Below are 5,923 nucleotides of genomic sequence, written 5' to 3'. Positions count from 1 at the left end.
TGGAAACGCTGAAGACAAGTGGTTTGTGCTTTTCTCATCCTTTCTTCATGCCAACAACAGGTGCAAAGCCGAAGGCCTATGAACTCATTCTAGAGGGTGTCTAAAAGATTGGTGGATATTGATTCTAAATTAATTTTAGCCTTTGGGCAACAGTAGCACTATGTTCCGTTCCGTGACAATAGTATGGTACCGCAGTCACACCAGTTTCTAGAGCAAATGTGTAATTCAGCATTGGAGAAGACGGCCTCATTGCATTCATGTGATAGATCAGGCTGAGAGAGAATAACTGAACCCAAGTGGCCCAGTGGTTGAGTCAGGACTAGAGCATGATGGTCCCCAGTGCTAGTCCCACATACTGGCTCCTCCTTGAGACCTAGTGTGGTGGAATGGTTACAGCAGTAGTTTCAGGAGACCTGGGTTCAAATCCCCACTCATATGAGAAATGCACTGGGTAGACTTAGGGTCCCGCTCTTTCTGACTTACCTCATAGAGTTGTTGGGAGGATAACGTGGGGAGGAGAGCCACGTACACAGCTTTGAATTCATTGGTAGAACATGCATGTAATAAATAAATACAATAATAAATAAATATACCACACTGATATATTTATTATTTTATTTATTTGTTAAATAATAAATATACCAATATTTAATAATAAAGGAAACCATGGCCTTGAGTTTGCAAAGAGCTGAGCAAGGGTTGTTAATGACAAAACCTTTCAAAAAGCATTAATTCATAGGTGTGTGATAAATCTAAATCAAATATATATATATTCTCAAGAATATTTGTTGTACGAGGAATGGGGTAAGCCCAGCTGGTATCTGAATTTTTAAAGTAAAGTGTCAGTAGGTATCCCTGCACTACAGTGTGTAGGGGGGTCCAGCACTAATGCATCAAAGAGGTGGGGAAAACAGAGAAGAGAATGGAAGTTAGGATTGTAGCCACTCACTGCAGTTCCTGTCACAGGCAAATACTGGCACCAGTAACACCCATACAAACTATGGGGTGTGCAAATGCCATACAATCTATTTGTATCCAAATATTTGCTGTGAATTGGAAAAACAAAGGGTTATGATTTGGATGGGAGCAGTTATGTAGTTCAGTCAATCCATTTGGGAGATCTGATGACAGTCAATGTGCTGCAAAGTTCCTACCAGCTTTCTTTTCTCCCACTGTTCTGAAAGCTCTGCATACTAACCCTTGCCCAGCTCTTGTCCTTCCATGAATCCATTTGGCATGAGCCGCCAGTAGTCATTTAGAAGAAAGTAGGAAATTCTAGGGGACAGGTAGTCCCTTGGACTATTTTGACCTGTTCACTCAAAGCCCACGTACAAGAGTCAGTCATTCATTCCGCACATGTGCACACAAGCACACACACGCAGAGACTTATCAGCCTTAACTAAGGTGAAAACTCAGTATAGCTATGTTTGGGGAGAGCAGGGGAAAGGAAGGCAATTCTGAAAAATTGCACTCTCTCTTCACTCTGCCTGAATGTAAAAAATACTGCCAGTCAGGTTAATGAGAATATGGAGTGCAATCCTGTTGGTCTGAGTCATCCCTATTGCTCATTTATTAATATCCACAGAGTGTTGTTGCTTTCTTCTGTGTCACTTCATTTTTCTACAGCGGCTAGCATCAACTTTTTTTTCTTATAGCAGCATTTCTAGCCCTCCAAATGCCAGAGTAAACTTTAATTATTTGTATGGGTACACAGATGGACCCAAAGGTAACTGGGTGCTTCTCAAATTGCCCTGTAGCTAATTAAAAAATGCACAGTTCTTTCTGCTATACCATGGATGGACATTTTTCTCCGCACGTACCTAATACAAGTTTCTTCATGGAAACAGTTAAGAGTAACATATACAACCTGGGATGAGGTTTGCTCTTCTACATATGCAAGATAAAAGGAAGCTTTACTTACTTATTTCCACTTCTATATCACCTTATTAGTGCAAACACTCTCTGGATGGATCACAACATACAATAAAATACACAGTATAATAAATGCAATAAAAACCCAGTTGCTAATTAAACCAATGAACCCACCTTTAATAGAATTACACAGAACACATTTAAACATCTCCGGTCAATAGTCCAACAACAGTAGAATGAAGCTTTGTATAATTCAATTTTATTATTATTTTTTATTGTTTCAACATATAGATTGACCCATCTTGATTATGTTGCAAACTATGGGAAGGGACATAGTTCAATGGGTGCACACATAGTTTCATGTTGCAATCCTGGCATCTCAGGGTAGAACTCGGGAAATGCCTTATGTGAAATGCTGTAAAGCCATTAGCATCAGTGCAGGTCAACTGAGCCAGATAGAACAACGTTCTGAATTAATGTAAGGCAGATCTCTAGCTTGACTGTGTAATGAAGTAATTGTACAGCCACTTCACCAGGTAGCATGACAAACAGCAAAGCCAGTTTTGCTCAGGGAACCCACAGTAACATATGACCAAAACTAGCAAGGAAGTAGTTATATGATTCTTTCAACATTAGCACTCCAAAATGATTAGATGAAATACAAAAATCTCACAAGCCATTTCAAGCAAAGTATTTTACACCAGAAATGGAGAATTTTTTGCCATCCAGATGTTGGTGAATCGCTACTTCTATTATGCCTCATCCTTGGACTAGGCTTTCTAAAGTTGAAGGGACCTGGGAGCATGGGGGGCTGCAGGTTCCTTTTACATAGAAGTTCTAATCCTTCTCTGCTTCTAAGACTTTGATTTAATTGTAGTGGAAGGAATGGCAGTGGGGCTAGAATATGCCCATGTAGGAGAAGAAAGGTTAGATATCTTACATCTATCCCCTCTTCTAGTCCTACCCCCAACCAGATGGTATCAGGTGACCATATCAGCAAACCCTCGAGCCACACGGTGTTGTTGATGAACGCCAGGTCAGTACAAAATAAGATTGCCCTCATCCACAATGTAATTCTGGATGAGGGTGCTGACCTGGTGTGCATTACTGAGATCTGAATGGGAGAGGCGGGTGGTGTTCCCTCCCAACTGTATCCGCCTCGATACTTGGTCCAGCACCAATGTCGCTTGGAGGGTCGGGGGGAGTTGCTATAGTCTATAGGAGTTCTATCTCCTTGACCAGGCTTCTTATCCCTTTGAGAGGACGTCTAAAGGGCCTGTATTGTGTGTTGGGCTTACGAGACAGATTGGGGATTCTGTTGGTATAGCGCCAACCCTGCTGCGTACCAACAGTCTCCCTGCCTGTCTCGGACCTGGTGTTGAGGACTCCCAGGCTGTTGGTGCTGGGGGAACTCAACATCCATGCCGAGGCTGCCTTGACTGGTGCGGCGCAGCACTTCATGGCCGCCATGACAACCATGGGGCTGTCTCAATGTGTCATCGGCCCGACACATGAGAAGGGCCATACCTTGGACCTGGTTTTCCCAACAGGACTGGAAGATGGTGGTCTGGATGTGGAGGAGCTGGTTGTGACCCCATTGTCATGGTCAGACCACTTCCTGGTCAAGTTTAGTCTAAACGTCTTCCCTCTGCAAGGGTGGGGGATCTATTAAGATGATCCACCCTCAGAGACTAATGAATCCGGATGGTTTCCTGAGTGCTCTGGGGGATTATCCGTCTGATATGGTCGGCGCTCCTGTCAAAGCTCAGGTCACCCTATGGAATAGGGGGATGACCAGAGTGGTTGACACGATTGCGCCTAAGCGCCCTCTCCCTGCACGCAGAGCCCAGACAGCTCCTTGGTATACTTCTGAAGTGCGGGTGATGAAGGGAGAAGGGAGACAGCCTGGAGCACAGGTGGAGGAAATCCTGCTGGGAGTCCAATTGAACACGACTTAGAGCCCATTATGTGGCCTATTTCATGGCAATACGGCTAGCAAAACGGCAATATTTCTCCAGCTGTATTGCTTCCTCAGAATGTCATCTAGCAGAACTGTTTCGGGTGGTCCAGGATCTTCTTCAACCGGGAAATCCGGCACAGGTCCCGGACTGCTCATCAGCTCGCTGTGATGAGTTTGCCATTCATTTTGAGGGAAAAATCGCTCAGATTTGCAGTGGGTTGGACTCCACCGTTACTGCAGAATCAGGATGCTGTGTGCTGTGCTTAGATCAAGGATTAATGGATGAGTTTCAATTGTTGAGACGTGAGGATGTGGACAGGGTGCTTGGATCTGTCCGTTCACCACTCCGCTCGATCCTTGCCCATCTTGGCTAATTGGAAGATCTATCAGGGGGGTTCACGCCTGGGTCCAGGAGGCCATGAATGCCTCTTTGAGAGGGGGAGTGGTCTCTAATGCCTTGAAAGAGGCGGTAATTCGGCCACTCCTAAAAAAGCCTAACCTGGACCCAAGGCTGGTGGTTAACTACTGACCAGAGGAGAACCTTCCTTATTTGGGCAAGGTGTTGGAGTGGGTTGCGGCTGGGCAACTTCAGGTGCTGCTGGATGAAACGGATTTTCTGGATCCATTTCAATCGGGTTTCAGGCTGGGTTTTGGTACGGAGACTGCCTTGGGCGCCCTGTACGATGACCTTTGCCGGGAGAGAGACGGGGGAGTGTGACCCTGTTGATTCTCCTTCCTGTTCCAGAAGGCTTTTAATTGAAATAATATCAACTGTGGGTCCTGATGGCAACTTTTGGAGTATCTATTTTAATTGTATTTTAATTGTTTTATCTTTTTTACTGTAGTTAAATAGCTGTAAGCCGCCCAGAGACCTTTGGGTAGTGAGGGCAGCATATAAGATAGATAGATAGATAGATAGATAGATAGATAGATAGATAGATAGATAGATAGATAGATAGATAGATAGATAGATAGATGATAGATAGATAGATAGATAGATAGATAGATAGATAGATAGATAGATAGATAGATAGATGATAGATAGATAGATAGATAGATAGATAGATAGATAGATAGATAGATAGATAGATAGATAGATAGATAGATAGATAGATAGATAGATAGATAGATAGATAAATAAATAAATAAATAAATAAATAAATAAATAATATGTAGCCTTTGATCTTCAGCTAAAGGGAAGTGACTGAATGTGATGACTTCACAATCCTTTCCAGGCCTATAAACCCAGTTTCACTAAAAGTGAACACAGTGTGAGTGACACTGAAATATAGAGTTGCTTTAATGAAGAGTAAGCCATTTCCAGACTCCAATATCTTTAAAATCACAATATCAATGTCTTGCCAAATCTAATCAATGTACCAGCACAATTAAATATATAAACAGTAACTACCATTTCCACATGTGAATGAGTTTGATAATTAAAAACAATACTTTAAGCAAGGATATTTGCATATAAAGTGCAAATGGGCAATGTGTGCCAGACACAAGCTATTCTGAAAATTAAGGGAACATTGAAAGGTCAGCTAAAGCAAGCATGTGAAACTATCCCAGGAATGTTACCTGCAGGTCAGAGAGTTTGGCAAATGGCCTCACCCATTCCACATTCCATAGTATTGCCATCACTTGAATACAAGGATCCTATTCATGTGCATAACAAGCAAACAAGTAAGTTACTAGGAGACTCTGTAGATAGGAAAATAGGTAGGGTCAGCAGCTCCAGATCCCTGTTTCCCTGTTACCACTGCTTAGTCCATTTAGGAACACCATTCCTGATAGAGCTGCAGGTCACCAGCATCTCATTCCCTCAGATTTCAGGGCCACAACCTAAGAACATGGGTACTTGTGATGTCAGAAAGGTGGAGCAGGCAAGGCACAGGGGCAGAAATGCTTTTTGGACAAGGCAATTATGGAAATGGGAAACAGCGAAATCCAGATACTGTAAATGGGCCCAGAATGCTAGTACAGCCCACCCAACCAGGTAACAGGACAACCCAGAGGTCTGTTAAAGGCAGTTAGCTATCTCTTAAGACTTCCATTGGCATCTTCAGAGTAAGCCACAGCAATAATTAA

This window comes from Pogona vitticeps, chromosome 5 (genome assembly GCF_051106095.1).
Source record: "Pogona vitticeps strain Pit_001003342236 chromosome 5, PviZW2.1, whole genome shotgun sequence".
Classification (NCBI taxonomy): domain Eukaryota; kingdom Metazoa; phylum Chordata; class Lepidosauria; order Squamata; family Agamidae; genus Pogona; species Pogona vitticeps.
This window is presented reverse-complemented; position numbering follows the sequence as displayed.